A 16951-nucleotide genomic window follows, 5' to 3' on the forward strand; every position below is an offset into this window, starting at 1 on the left:
CAATTTTGTTTCTTTCTCCTTATTTATTATTTAAAACCTTTTACATATATTCCTTTTTTTGCCAATGATTTTACAAATATATTTGCAATACTTTTTTTTTTTGTTGAGTTCGTACTACTTTTTTTTTTTTTCCTTCTTCTTTTAAGTCGGTCATACTCTTATAGTCTTATCAATTGTGAATATATATCATGTCTCCTTAAAAATAAATAAATGGCTAAGTGTTGTTTAATGAGATTTTAAATAATAAATTTCTCATATAATACTTAACACTGATACTTTTTTTTTGAATGACTTTACAATTATATTTGCAATTCTCTCTTCTTCTTTTTTGGGTGTGCCTGAGTCTGTAATGCTCATGTCATTTTCTTTTCTTCTTTAAGCCGGTAATACTCTATTAATTGTGAATATTTTCTTTGCCTTCTTAAAATAAAATAAATAAATAAATTGTTGGGTAATATAATTGTAAACACATATCCACGAAGAAATCTTTTTATTAATTAATTTTGGCTTTTCAAAACTCAAACGAAGGAAACATTGGCCGTGTACCATGCATAACTTTTAAAAATTGGCAACATGCCAACACATGATATATGTGTATGCATGATCTTTATATTATTCAAATTTCTTAATCCAATAAGACATCCTAACATGTCCAACTTTTATGATGATGTAAAATGTTTTGCTATTAATTAAGTGAATAAGGTGTAAGTCAATTAGCATTTAATGCTATTTTTTTAATCATTAGATCAATTACAAATTTACGGTCTACAAACGGTATAACTCTTGTCAAGTTACGCTAGGTGTAGCTTGAACCTATCTCATATATATATTGGAAATTCAAAAAAAGAAAAAGAAAAGAAGAATGAGGTGTAAGTCAATTAGTATTTAATGCTATTTTTTTAACCATTAGATCAATTACAAATCTACGGTCTACAAACGATATAACTCTTGTTAAGTTACGCCAGATGTAACTTGAACCCATCTTATATATATATTAGAAATTAAAAAAAAAAAAAAAAAAAAAAAGAATTTTTGTATGTATTTTGAGGAATTTTTTTTTCCAAAATTTTTGGAGGGGCCAGGGAGTAAATTGTAAGAATATTTATAATTCAAATGCATCTGTTAATGGAAATTTTAAAAACTCAAGCCCCGCTCAAGCTTCACCTTATTTCATCTTTTATTTGCAATAATAAATATTATTATTCCTTTATAGTCTATGTTTACTGTATCAAACAACCCCTTAAGTTTCGCATTAGTTCATTTTCTATTCTTAATAATAAAGATTACTATTCCTTTTGTGGTCTATATTTAGTGTACCAAACATGTCATATTACTATTTCTTCAATCTTTTTCACCCTTCATTGTTATTCAGAAGCTGGCATGCATTTAGATAATGCACGTCAGTGTGGTCAATGACCCCAAGAGCATTTCATCATTTCATGGATATAAAAGGACCCAATTGTCCAAAGAGCAACATCGAACATTTTGTTATAGCAACTAGTCATGACTTATAACAGCCGTGAAGATGACAAGAAGGTCGACTCTGCACAAAAAAAGCCCTCCAAGGGTGGTTGGAAAGCTGCCATATTCCTCTTATGTAAGAACACTTCCTCTCTAATCGAGCTCTATGTTCATCTTTCAACTCTTTCAATTTTCACTTTGATCTTTTGATTGCAGTCATTACAGTAGTAGAGCGATTTTCGTTCTTTGGCTTGTCTGCAAACCTCGTCACATACCTCACAAATGAACTTCATCAACCTACCTCCACAGCGGCTAAGAATGTCAACATTTGGACTGGCGTATCCAATATCGTCCCTTTGTTTTCAGGCTTTGTAGCCGATTCCTTCTTGGGAAGGTTCAAAACAATCCTTTTGGCTTGTGTCATTTATCTTGTGGTGAGTTATATGCAAATATTTAATAAATACAATATAAAATGTGTTGTGTTTGTAATGATATCCCCATCAAGGTCTCGGTGGTACACTTGTTATTATTTATTGCCGTCACATGGTGTGGGATTAGTAAGTTCACACCTAAGACTCACTTTTTTATTCAACCATAAACTATTTTCACTTCAAGTAAAATGGTGACGATCTTGTTGACCCTTAATGCAGATGGGAGATCCATCAAGGTGGTGATCACATATTTAAGGGCTTTGAGTTGAGTCTGGAAAATTATCTGTCCAAATGAATGCCCTAAGATATTAATTTATATACAAGCACATAAATATATTTGTTATGAATTGAGATGATCAATTTCAAGAGTCACACCCTTATTTAAATATCATTTATTAAATTAATTAATAGTAATTATCTACAAAAACAAATCACCTTCATAAAACAGATTCATCCATTAAATGGAAAGTCATTACATATATCAGGGTGTACAATATTATGGTTATACACGTCATAATTATACAATAACAAATCTATTTCTAGTTCCTTGGGTCAAAACTTATAAACTAAATATACTCATTTGAAACTTTTGAATATACAGTCTAATCCTTCACACACACACACACACACACTACACATTTGCAACTTTTGAATACAATCTAATCCTTCACACACACACACACATACACAATCATTTTTTATCTTTAGGCATAACCCTATATAGTTAGATTTCATTATGTGTTTATGCCTCTAAATCTTCTGTTTATGGCTTTTACACGATGATAGGGAATGATTTTGTTATCATTGTCGGTATCAGTAGTTCCCTTGGATTATCGCAAAGTGATAATCTTTGTAGCACTTTACATAATAGCAATTGGGGAAGGTGGGCACAGACCATGCGTCCAAACCTTTGCAGCAGACCAATTTGAAGAGGATTCCCTCGAGAATCAGAAGGTCAAGAGTTCATTCTTTAACTGGTGGTTTTGGGGAATAATGCTTGGCCCGTCTATCGGCATTTTGGGAGTAATTTACGCGGAGGTAAGTATTATTTGGAAAATGCCAAAATTAGTATAAATTTTATTACAAAATACTTATAAATTAATGTGACAATAAATATGATTGTTTCCACTTTAACAAGATAATAAATTAGAGAAAAAGCTAAAAGTACCAGAAATTTTACTTTGTAAGACAAATATAGTAAAATTTGTAATATCCCTATAACATCACTCAAATTTGTCAAGTTATTCAGTGACTTTAAAAAAACAAATCTAATGAAAGTGGTAAATGTTAATTGATTTAACTTTTGTTCGAAATTTTTTTATGAATCAAACTCAAGGGGTTTGGGTAATTTTTTAAGGATTCTATTAACAAATACACTAAAGACATTTGTTTAAGAAATACTTTTAGAAACTTTTAATGGCAAATAAAAAATGAACGTGTGTTCAGAGGTATTTCTATTTTTTTTTATAAAGATTAATAATTTACATCTATTATAATTTAAAAATATATTTTTTAATTTTTCAAACAAATAAAAATAATAAACTTTAGAAATAAGCCATAACAGTAATTTCTTTTTTGAACATGAAGGGAAAAAAATCCTAAATTTTAGGAGTTTTCTTTTCGAATTCAAAATCAAATTTGTTGTTTGACATTTATGACATTGTTTTCTAAAAAAAATTACCATTCATTAATGTGAGTATTTTTAAACCACATAAAAGTTTAGTTGAAAGAGGGAAATCCTCTTATATATAGTATAAATAAATGTGGTATTAAAACTTTCTAAATATTGTTCAATAACAAATGTTTTGATTTTTTTTTATGAAAAAGAAGAAAGTGAGTAGTATGTGGAGTATTCTCAAAATTTTGACTGTCTAGGTGAATTTCACATATTATAAGTCATAACTATGGTGTATATTAGATTTTGGGGGGGGGGGGGGGGGGGGGCGGGCGACTAAAATGAATATTTAATGATCCTATAATTTATGCTAAGCCTGTAATTTCTCAGAAAGTGTTGACATGAAAAATCTAAAATTTATTAAAATAATGGTTAAATAATTAAATTTTACTTTTTATAATAACTTTTTTTTAAAAGATAAATAGTTAATTTATACTTACTCATCTATTTAAACCTTCAAAACAAGTGATAATTTATCAAAAATTAACCCGTTCTATTTTTCATTTTCTTAGCAGCCACATGAATAATATTTCTTGCAACTATGTTTGATTCTATTTCTCGAATCCAACTGCAAAATTTCTAATAATAGATTATGCTTTTAGGATAATATCAGCTGGACTCTTGCAACTGTAGTGTTGGCAGTAGCAATGGCAGCGGCACTGATATTGTTATTGCTAGGAATTAAGAGGTACCGTAAGCAAGGTCCCATTGGGAGCCCGTTAACGACAGTGGCACAGGTACTTGTAGCAGCCGCGAGGAAGTGGCGGGTGGACAAGAAGCGCGACAGTGGTGGTGACTATCATGAAGATGGACTCCATACACCGCCGGGTCAACCTAAGACTCGGACTTTGATCCATACAAATCAGCTGAGGTATGTGTCTTTGGGATTTTTTTTTTGATACAATTTTGAGGCCTTAAAACCTTTAAAAGTTTTTTGGAACTAGTTGGGGCTAAGTCCTAAACCATGAGCTGGCCTTGGGAAGTTTGGACTCACATGTAAAGGAGAGTGTAAAAATAGCGCTACTTCTTTCAGTATTTTACTTGGAATTGATGATTCATATTTTTGCTCTCTAGTTCTCTTCTAAGAGAGGATTTGTCTTATAATTAAGCTAGTTGCAAACTGCAGATGTTTGGACAAGGCAATGATTTTTGATAAACACGATGCCAAAAGAAAAGTTCGAGATCCTTGGAGGCTATGCACTTTAAATCAAGTGGAAGAAGTGAAGCTTGTTCTACGCCTTTTTCCCGTATGGTTGAGTTGCTTAATGTACGCAATAATCGTAGCGCAAATGAATACCTTCTTTGTAAAACAAGGTAGTACACTGCAACGATCCATTACACGTCATTTTGTCCTTCCCACAGCTTCACTTCAAGTCATTGTTGTCCTCACAATCATACTCGTTATGCCCATCTATCAACGATTTTTTGTCCCCATTGCCAGAAAATTCACAGGACATCCATCTGGCATAACTATGCTACAAAGGATAGGCATTGGTCTATTTCTCTCCATATTGATCATGGTTGTGTCAAGTTTAGTAGAGACCAAAAGGATAAATGTTGTAAAAGAGTATAACCTATTGGACCACCCTAAAGTAATAGTACCAATGAAAGCGTGGTGGCTATTACCACAATATATAATTACTGGTTTGGTTGAGATATTCGCATATGTTGGGCTCCAAGAGCTGTTTTATTCTCAAATGCCAGAGGCAATGAGAAGCATAGGATCAGCTTTAAACTTTAGTGTTAACGGAATTGGAAATCTTGTTAGCAGTGCAATTATTTCTATGGTTCAGGCAATTAGTTCAAAGAATGGAGAAGAATGGCTTGGTGACAATCTCAACCGTGCGCATCTTAATTACTTCTACTGGGTGCTGGCTGGGATCAGTGCTTTGAATTTTTGTTTCTTTTTATGGATTGCTAAGCGTTTTGAGTACAAAAAATTTGACGATGATGATGTTCTGGAAGAGAAAGAGTCAGGTGCCGTCAACAGGGACATGGGTGAGAAGATAATATGAGAGTATTGATGTTATATATCCAATTCCAAACCAACTACTCTCGCATTAGAGCATTAGTATTGGAGCTTGTAGATGATATATGTTAGAAGATTTTAGCATCAAAACTATAAAAATGAGCATTATTCGGTATTGTAATTGTAAAAAAATTTACAATTGTGCTACAGTAGCATATGATGCTATTGTAGCACAACATTATTCTTAAAAAGCATTTTTTAATTGTCTCTCCTACTTTTTATTAATGATTCGAACAAAATTTCTCTCTCCTACTTTTTGGATTATATATTTTATGGTGTAGATATATTATTTTAATGTGTTGTATAGGAAAATAAAAGTTGGGATGTTGGGTGTATTATAAAATAGGATGATATAATTGATAAAATAGGTTTTGAAATGGTAAAATAGAATTTTTTGAAGTACATGTTTTATGTAAATGTAGTAAGAATCTCTCTCCATCCTTCATGCTTCCTATTGATGGTCTACTTTTTCATTTTGGGATGTTTCATAATGTGATTTCTTTTTATTTTTTTTAAAGAAGCAATGAACGTAATACTAATAATTTTTTAGGGCTAATTACCATTTCTGTCACTAATGTTTCAAATGCAATCATTTAGTACTTAACATTTTGGTATCGTATCAAAATAGCTTTTACCATTAAGTGAGCCCCTAATAACTTTTTTATCCATTGAGGGATCAATATTGAAGAGTCTAAATAAGAGTGGGAAGTCATTGATCTGTGTGCTCTCTCTTAATTAAGTGAGGCGAGCCAAAACTTGACCCTAGCCCAATTGGCACAGTAGTGGCTTTAAGTCATGTGAAGTAATTGTACTTAAGTCTAATTAATGTCAAATCATCATCACTCACAAAGGTTTAAACTTAGGATCTAACGCGTATTAGGACAGTAACTATTAGGCCACAAATCGAGATAGTGTTGTAAAGAAATCTATTATGAAGGCTAAAATGGGCTTTTGCCCATTTCACGAAAAAAAATCAGCATGTTGCCCCCTTTCCTAAACTAATTAGGGAAATGCTCCTCTTTTGAAACTTGATTTTCTCAAATTCGAGTTAAGCTCTATAGTGACGTTTTAAGGAGCTTATAGTGACGTTTTAAAGGACCTATAGCGGCGTTTTGTAACTCGAGCTCCATGAAGTCGAGTTATACGTAAAAAAAAAAAAAAAAAAAAAAAAAAAAAAAAAAAAAAAAACTTGCATGTAACTCGATTTCATGGAGGTTGAGTTACAAAACGCCGCTATAGGTCCTTAAAACGTCACTATAGGCTTCTTAAAACGTTGCTATAGGGCTTCAGAAATTTTTTTTTGAAACTCGATTTGGAGAAAATCGAGTTTCAAAAGAAGGGCATTTCCCTAATTAGTTTGGGAAATGAGACATTTGTCCATTTTTTTTGTGCAAAATGGGAATTTGCTCATTTTCGCCCTATTATGAAAATACGGTAAGTTATGGTAAAATACTTTTTGGAAAATAACAAATCAAGTTATGGTAAGCTGTCCCACTCTCTTTATCAAGGTAGTCAGTTGTAGCCCAACCCAATATTTACTACCTTGATAAATTCTCTCTTTTTTTTTATTAGCTTAAACTTTTAAGATAAATGTTAATATATCACAATTTAACTCATACTGTTTTTCATTTTCTTATCTGCCGCATGACTTACAACTTTGTTACATTTTTTTTTTCTTTCACTCAAATCCACTATTTAGCTACAATTGCAAAATTTCTAATTATATATTCTGCGTCCAAATCAATATTAGTTGGGCAACAGGATTTGGAATAATACATTTGGAATGTTTCTAGCAACGTCCCTTAGAGCATCTATAATGGTTTTTTCAATCATATTTTACCATCCCAAAAAGTCACTTTATCAACTATACAATACAATTTTACAATACTTCCAACAGTCCAACTTTTATTTTTCTATTCTACTCATTAAAATAATATTTTTATGCAATAAAATAATATATCCCACAATCACCATCACTTACAATACAATACATTATTTATTCTTTCTCTCTCTTTCTTTCTGTTCAATAACCACAATCACCACCACCACGGTACTACACACACCTGACACCACCAGCAACCCATAATCTACCGTCAACACCAACAAAAAAAAAAAAAAACTAGATCATTAACCAGTGAAGTTAGTACCGTACTGTACTGGCCAGTACGACCGGAATTCTTCGTATCAGTCGATGAACCGGTACCGAAACACCTTCAACATGTACCGCTCATGATACCGGCCTATATCGGACAATACCGGCCGTATCAGAGTATACCAGACATTTTGGCCGGAAAAGAGAAATTCGGCCAGTACAAAAACTAAAAGGGCAAATAGAAGAAATGCATGATTTGAACAAACCCCAATGCAGCAAGTTGCCACCACATTGACATCGCCGATCAGATCTTCTTCTTCCTTTTTTTCTTTTTTCTTCTTCTCTCTCTTCTGTTGTCCTTCTCCACTACTCTATTTTTTTTTTTGAAAGGTCCACTGCTCTGGTTTCTTCTCGTTTTTGGCAGAACAATGAATAGCAAATGGTTTCTCTTTCTTTGTTTTGTATTTATTTGAAATTTTCTAAGCCCTTTTACACGTGACAGCCTTGGAAAGGTTGAAAACTTACATTTTTTTTAATATAATAGGGACTGAATGGTTCAGCCTTTCCTTCTTTTTCAGTTTTGAGCCCCACATTATGTGATGCATTAATTGCATCACATCAATTGAACCCCCCCCCCCCCCCCCCTTCTTTTTTTTTGAGTAGCAACTTTTTAGTTTTCAATATAAAGAAATGTACAACAATGACTTAGTACATTAATATATTCTTAAAAAATGTTTATTATTAATATTATTATTATTGGAAGTGATATTTTAAGTTTGAGATTTGATATAATTAGTGAAATATGAGTTTGAAATTTTATAGTTCTCAATATAATATATATTATATAAAATAGCACTAAAAATGAAACGGTACACCGGTGTTGACCGGTACCCGAAATATATCGTACCGATGGCCAAACCGATACAGCCTCCGGTATGGCATTGACTTTCTTGCCATCAACACCACCCTCTCCAGTCATCAACACCACAAAAAAAAAAAAAAAAAAAAAAAAACACAGCAACCCACGGTCAAACTCATTAAAAAAAATCACTATCGGAGCCATCAGAGCTCCGATTCAAACCTTTGTCAAACCCATTTAAACCCATGGGAGCCATCACCAGCAAACCCACACCGCTGCATCACCAGACTCACGCTATTGCACCTACTGCCTAAGTCGTTGCACCACCAGACCCATGCCACTGCATCCACTGACCACGCCGTAGCCCACCAAAATCACACCTATTGAAATCAACTCACCGCCACCCACTGACCCAAAACCCACTCCCACATAGATCACAACCCACGTGACCCACACAACCCACGTGACCCAACACTAACCCACCGCGATCTCCATCGCTAACCACTGTGAAGCCACACAATCTTCACCCACAAACACAACAAAAATTTATGAAAACTGGATTGCTTAATTTGCTGCTGGGTAGCTCGATTTTGTTAAAGCTCGAAGGAAGCAGATTCATAGCTGGGAAGCTTGAAGGAAGTTGATTTTGTTGACCCACGCAGAGACGCCGATCCAAACCCAACCTGCCGATCCAACCTCCAAAATCCAAAACCCAATACCGGTGCAAGCTTTGAATGAGAGAGATGTGAGAGAGGGAGTGAGGAGGGAGGAGCTATTGTGAGAGACAGAGAGAGGAACTGAGAGTCAGAATGAGAATGAGAGAGAGAGATGAGAGACCGTGGAGAGAGAAAAGGTTTACGCATAAAATATTAATATAACTTTTACCATTGAGCTACAGTACGGTTCTATATTTAGAACCGCATTGTAGCACAATTGTATTTTTTTTGCAATAGTTACATTTTACAACATCCAATGGAGGGAGCATTTTTGGGTTGAATGGTTTCTATAAGCTTAAATTTGGCATTTAGCCATTCCGTTGCTGATGCTCTTAGGGAGTCCATTCACTACAGTGGCACAGGTGCTTATGGCAGCAACGCGAGAGTGGCGCGTGGATGGGACCCGCCATGGTAGAGGTGTTTATCACGAAGATGAGTCGTATGTGTTGGGTCAACCTAATACTCGGACTTTGACCCATACAAATCATCTCAGACTTATGGGTGCACACACATAATGATATAATGGTATTTATCCCACCACTAGAAATTTTAAAGACATATACTAATTTTTTTTTTTTTGAGAAAAAAAAAGTTTAGTGTTCCCAATCTAAAAGTAATAGGATATTTGTTTCAAAAAAAAAAAAATCGTAATAGGATATTTAAGGAACCCACAAATATTTTTTTGTGTTTTATGTTACTCCTATATTTTTAATTCTATTATCACCAATGTTTTATATATGTTATGACAAAATTAATTGTAGCCTTATTAGAGGTGAATTTTGACAAATCTATCATTAGATTACATTTTCTTCTAATATCCTCCATGCTTGCAAAATTTATAGAAAATTAAATATCAATAATTATGTCATCAATAAATTGTTTAAATTGCAAGTTTTTATAATTTAAAATTATGCATAAAATATAAATTTATAGATCGCTATAGTCATATCCGATTAGCACAAATTTTGACATGTCTATTAAGAGCGTAAAGAGCATGTAATGTAACGGTTATATTTTTAGTAATGTTATTTTTTTTTAAATAAATAGTAACTTAAGGTTACAACCAATTTTGTTACTAACCTTTATCCACTTAGGTTTTTTTTTTTTTTTTTTTTTTTTGTTGAGAGAGAGAGAGAGAGTTTTAACTTGGCTTTCGCTTCTGATGATATCTCTATTCACCAGATCAAAACACAACCATAAAAATTTTTACTAATTGAGCTCACTTAAACCCTTAACATGTTAGTAATACTGAAGACCATCTTAGCTATGTTCATAGGGCTTGGCTTGAAGTCTTGAACTTGTCAAGGACAAAGTCCAAGACTTCAAGCCCTGTGGCAATGCGTGATTTAAAATATGACATCTTTATCAAATTAATTAGGAAGGGAAGTTTTCATTTTCTTTTGAAATTAAAATTTCTAATTTAGTTTTCATTCGTGCAAAGATTATATTGCTGCACAAATAGCGGAGAATGATGTTAAGATCATATAGAGAAGGATGTTGGAAATTTCATTAGTAGTGCAATTATATGTATGCTAAACTTATGTTAAGATCTTTTATATCTTAGATGAAAATACTACTAATATTATCCATCAATTTCATTTGCACTCTACTCTAGAATATATATATAAAAAAAAAGTTTCTCTGTAGCTAAGAAAAGGTGGTGCTCCCCCTTTCCTTAGGCAGTAAAATTGTTGTTCCTTATAGTAAGGCGCTGAGGTCCCTTAAGTAACACTTGTTATTTGGAGGCTTGTTGGGGGTTTTTTTCATGGGGTTAGGGAAACATTAATCGAGGTTTTTTTTTGGTTATTGTCACGTGCGTCATGGAGAAACTTATGAAACACTGGGGTGAGTTGTCACTATATGATAGGGAAGGTGGAGATTGTCGACTAAGCAAAGACAAAAGTGTGGCAGAATTCTCCATTGCAGCAAAGTTTCTCACAAAACAGGCTCTAAACACTGAGTCGGTAGTTAGAACTTTTAATGCTATTTAGAGATCCGTTAACGGTTTTAAGGTACGTAATGTTGGAAATCACATCATACTGTTTACTTTTGATAATAAGGAAGAAGTTGAAAAAATCTTTGAAAGTGAGCCATGGAGTTTTGACAAACACTTGGTGATGGTACAAAGATATGATCATAGCATCCCTGTAAGAGAGTTGGTCTTTGACCAAGTATCTCTTTGGGTGCAAGTACATGACATTCCAGTCCGTTATCTAAGTCGTAAGGTAGCCGAAGATTTATGTGCAGCAGTGAGGGTGGTGAATAAAAACTCGAGTGATGTAGATGTTGGCAAGGGGTGTGTCATGAGAGTCCGAGTCAGGGTGGATGTATCTCTTCCCCTCTGTCAAGGCAAAGTATTCTCACTGGATAATGGTTCAAAAGGGTGGGTTTCCTTCAAATATGAACACCTCCCTAATATTTGCTATTGGTACGGTTGATTGAATCACTTCGACAAGGATTGCGATCTTTGGATAGAGAGCAATGACACATTGACTCAAGCAAATCAGCAGTATGGTCCCTGGATTCGGGCTGCTCCAATGCCTAACAAGAAAAATTCAGTACTGGTGGTTCCTGGATACTATGAATCAAAATGAAAAGAACGAGTTGCTGGTAACACACATCAGGGGAATCCACCACCACCGAAACAAGGCACAGCTCACGGTGCCAGCCTCTCTGAAACACAGCCTCAAGAATTGAATGCCATGCAACTTGTGGGAAACGTTTCGATGGGTGTAACGCCAGCCACAATTATTGGCGATAATGCTAATGTAATTCCAATAAGTGAGGCTACAAAATATCAGGCGGAGTATTTTAATGCGAAGATCATGGAAATTGTCAGGAATTATTACGGTTTGAATCATGTGAGGGAGGAAATCACGGATCAGAAATAGTTAAGGAAAACGTATTCAATCCTGAAATGGCAACAACCGATGTGGTCACCCAGTTTCCACCCGGTCAATTTAATTCCACAAGGAAAGACTAAGGACCATGCCACTCACGTTGAAAAAGGAAAAAACCTAAAGCCATAGGAGGTATCCAGTGAGACTGAAGCTTATTTGACCCCCAAGTGGAAGAGATTGACGCGAAAACAAAACCGTGATGAACAGGAGGTGTTGCCCTTTACCTCCCTAAAACGACAGTCTCTGAAACTGATGAACATGAGGAATCTACTAAGCGAAGGCAGGTTTTCCATGAAAACCAAGAAAAATTTTATGTATTGGCGGAGGTTGAAATTCAGCCTTGCCAGGATCAATGAGTCTCCCTTGTTCATGGTTTTAAAAATCGGACCAGACCGGATGATCTGACTAGTTTAACTAGGAACCGGTCACTAATCCGGACCGGTTATGTCTAAAAACCGAAAAGCATCCAAAAACCGAGAATAAACGAAAACTGGCCAATTCAATCGTAAAAACCTAAAATCGGTATGGTTGAACCGGTTATTGGCTGGTCACGGCCCTCACTACCTCTGCTTTGCTTCACATGGCAAATTTTCTTCGACTTCTTGGCTTCTGACGAGGAAGTTGCAAGATTGCTCTTCTCTAATTTGTAAAATCTTAGATCTGGGATAAAAGGAGATTTGGGGAGACACTTAGATTGGGTAAAATCTCATATTTTTTTAAGAATATGTGAGAACATGATTATGAAATAATAAATATCTCTTAGTTTGGGCGAGGAGCCGAACTAGGCTTTGAAGGGAACAGAGAGAGAGGAAACTGTAGCTCTGCCGCTACTTCTTCTTCAAAGTGAGAGAGATTTGAGCAATTTGTTTTGACTTTTTAGATAAGGAGAGGAAAGGACTATCTTTTTAAAAAGTTTGGTATAAACGTGGTTGGATGTCCTTTTGCCACGTTGATGGTTAGGTGGGAGAGGTAGACCACTTTGTGATTCTACATTCATTTGCACTTTGTAAACACCAGTAAGGTTATTGCAATATTCAAGACAAGTAGAAAATATTTTTATAATAAATACAATATTTTTAGAAGAAATATTTACATGTGAAATTATATTAACATAGATAAATATTTTTTAAAATAAATAATGGTTTTGTTAAAAGTAATGAAAATTATATATGATTATAAAACTTTAAAACCATAAACTTTTTTTTTTGGTAGTTTGTTTAGGTTAATTTCTTTTTCTTCCTTTAAAAACAAGATAATTTATTTTTCTTTTAATTTGAGTTAAATTTCACATGAAAATACTTCTAAAATTTTATGTCTTTTTTTAGTAAATATCAATAGCTATATTCTTATTTATTTAATTTTATTATTTTATTATAATTATTTAGTTATTAATTAAATTATTTATGACGTCACCAGTTTGACCACTAGTCGAACCCCAATCCGACCAAAAAATTGGGAACCATTCCCTTTTTCAGTTCTTTTACCATACCGATTTTTAAAACCATGCCTTCGTTGGAATTGTTGTGGGCTTGAGAACCCACAGACAGATCAGGAGCTTGGAGATTTGATCTAAGCTCAAGATCCCTCAATTGTGTTCCTAACCGAGACATGGCTCGATAAAGCAAGGTTAGAAGAAATTAGGGTTAGATACAAATTTGGTGGTTCAATTGAAGTCGCAAAAGAGAGTAGAGGAGGTGGTGTGGCGGTATTTTGGAAAGCAGAGTATGATTTCTCTGTGGATACTTATTCCATAAATCATATCGATATAATAGTTAACAAAGGAAAGGAAGGCAAGTGGAGATTTACAGGCTTCTATGGAGAGCCAGACACAAATAAGCGTCATGAATCATGGGCGAAGCTACAAAGACTGAAAAATAAATATTCGATGCCATGGCTATGTGTTGGTGATTTCAACGAGATTTGTCGAGCACATGAAAAATTGGGAGGCAGGTTAAGACCACTCAAATAAATGGAGGAGTTTAGAGACGTGTTAGATAAATGTGGGTTCCAAGATTTGGGGTTTGTAGGAAAAAAAATATACATGGTGCAATGGTCATGAGGAGGGATATACGGTCTGGGAACAGTTGGATAGAGCTGTTGCCACTACAAACTGGGTAGCAAAATTTCCAGCAACAAAAGTCCTACACCTAGAACGCGGGTCTTCATATCGACAACCATGGTGGTTCAAAGAAATGTGGTTAGAATATGAGGGGTGCAAAGACATTGTAGAATCAGCTTGGAGGCAGCAAGCTAATGGCAGACCGATCGATCAAGTGGAAGAAAAAATAAAAAACTTTCAACCAAAGTTGAGTTGGTGGAGTTGGGTTGCCTTTGGTAATATTACAAGGGCTTTGACTGAACCAAAAATTAGTTAAGATATGCGGAGAAGAGGGCAATGTAGGGAGGTTCAATGGATAGAGTACACCATCTGAAGTGAGAGATAAAGGGGTTGGTAATCAAGGAAGAGAAGATGTAGAAACAAAGATCAAGGACCCTATGGTTGCATGAGGGTGATCAAAATACAAGATTCTTTCATAGCCATGCTTTCCAAAGATTTCGGCGAAACCAGATTGTGGACTTAGAAAATCCAAATGAAGTGTTATGCTCGGATGAGGAGGAGATTACTAACATTTTGGTCACTTACTACCAAAGATTGTTCAATTCGGCCACACCTCAAAACTTGGAGGAAGCATTATCAACAGTACCTGAGTTGATCACAGATGAGATGAACTCCATGCTTACAACAGAGTATGCGAAAGAAGAAGTGGATGAAGCACTAAAGCCCATGGAACCTCTCAAAGCACCCGGGCCCGACGGTTTACCTCCCTTGTTCTTTCAAAACTTTTGGCCAAGCATAGGGGAGGAAATTTCTCAAGCAGTGCTGACTTGCTTGAACTCAGGTTTTATTCCCTCTTTTATTAATAGCACCTTTATCATGCTAATTCCCAAAGTTAAAAGCCCATCTAAAGTCTCTGAATTTCAACCCATAACATTATATAATACTATTTACAAGCTTGTTTCAAAAGTCATTCCAAACAGGTTCAAAAAAGTCCTCCCTCACATCATCTCTGAATCTCAAAGTGTGTTTCAATTTGACAAAGCTATCTCAAACAATATCTTGATAGAGTTTATGCTTCATCGAAAGAAGACTCAGAAATCAAAGAAAGCAGATTTCATGACACTTAAATTGGACATGAGTAAAGCACATGATAGAGTGGAATGACGATTTTTGACTGACATCATGAAGAAGATGGGTTTTTGTGAGACATGGATAAAACTCATTTTAAATTGTATTAGCACAACCTCTTATTCAATCTTGGTGAATGGTGAACCGAAAGGAGACATATATAGTCCAAACAAGAGGAATCCGATAGGGCGACCCTTATCCCCATACTTATTCTTATTGTGCTCTAAGGGGCTGAACAAAATGTTACAATAGGTAGCCCAAGAAAGCCATATTCGAGGTTATTCCTTGTGCAAAAATGGTCCTCAGGTAACCCACCTCTTTTTTTTTTTGCAGATGACAGCTTGTTATTTTGCCGAGCAAGATTGGCGGGGTTGGAAGTAATTCAAGACATCTTGGCGGTGTATGAACAAGCCTCAGGGCAGCAAATCAACCAAGAAAAAACCACTCTCTTCTTTAGCAAAGCTGTTGCCAAAGAAACAAAGGAGGAAATCATAAACTTCCTAGGTGTGCCGGAGGTCAAAGAGTATGAAAAATATCTTGGATTACCTGCAGTCGTGGGAAGAAATAAGAAGGCTAGCCTCAATTACATAAAAGAAAGGGTGTGGAGCAAGTTACAAGGATGGAAGGAGAAATTACTTTCCCAAGCCAGAAGAGAAGTCTTATTGAAAGCAGTAGTGCAGGCCATCCCCACCTTTGCAACGAGTTGCTTCAAATTACCGGTGAGATTATGTCATGATATTGAAATGCTTATCCGGAAAATTTTGGTGAGGGGAGAGTGGTGATCGTAGAAATATTCACTGGAAAAATTGGGAGACCTTATGCAAGCACAAATCTGATGGAGGGGTTGGGTTTCAAAGATTTGGTCAAGTTCAATGAAGCAACGTTGGCCAAACAAGTGTGGATGCTGCATTCTGAAAGGACCTCCCTATTTTTGAGGGTGTTTAGTGCTTAGTTCCCATCTGGATCGGTGTTCAATGCAAAAAAATCAAAAGGCTCCTACGCATGTGGCAAAGTGTCTTAAATGCAAGGAATGTCATTGAGAAAGGGATGCTTTGGAGAATTGAGGATGGGAATCAAGTTTGCTTGTTTCATAACAACTGGATTCCTGGAAAGTTTCCAACAAAAGCAGTACCTAGCAGGACAGAAGACCTCAATGAAGACAAAATCTCCACCATGATAGATCTGGATTTAAAAGAATGGTATATAGAGCTACTGAGAAACTATAGTGCTCCATTCTTAATTCAGAAAATTTTGTCCATTCCGATCTGCAAAACTGCCCAAGATGATATATTAGTTTGGCCACGAAGCAAGTGTGGTTCATACACGGTTAGAACAGGTTACCAACTCCTCTGCGAATTGGAAAACTCTGAATGTGTGTCGAGTTCAAACCCAGCAATGAAAAAGGCTTTTTGGAATAGTTTGTGGAAGCTAAAAATCCCAAGAAAAATGAGAATATTCAGTTGGCGTGAAGCCTTACCAACACTGTAGAATCTACAGCGCCGTAAAGTGATTGACTCTTCATTATGCAGCACTTGTGGAGAGATTGAGGAATCTACCCTTCATACTCTATGGAACTGCACTGCCATTCAACCAATATGGGG

At 35.2% G+C, this 16951-nt stretch overlaps 1 pseudogene; it reads left to right on the forward strand.

Moving 5' to 3' along the window:
• Positions 1–1439: 1439 nt before the first annotated feature.
• LOC142614897 (protein NRT1/ PTR FAMILY 5.4-like) lies at positions 1440–5582 on the forward strand (annotated as a pseudogene).
• Positions 5583–16951: the final 11369 nt, after the last annotated feature.

The sequence above is a fragment of the Castanea sativa genome, chromosome 11 (assembly GCF_040712315.1).
Source record: "Castanea sativa cultivar Marrone di Chiusa Pesio chromosome 11, ASM4071231v1".
Classification (NCBI taxonomy): Eukaryota; Viridiplantae; Streptophyta; class Magnoliopsida; order Fagales; family Fagaceae; genus Castanea; species Castanea sativa.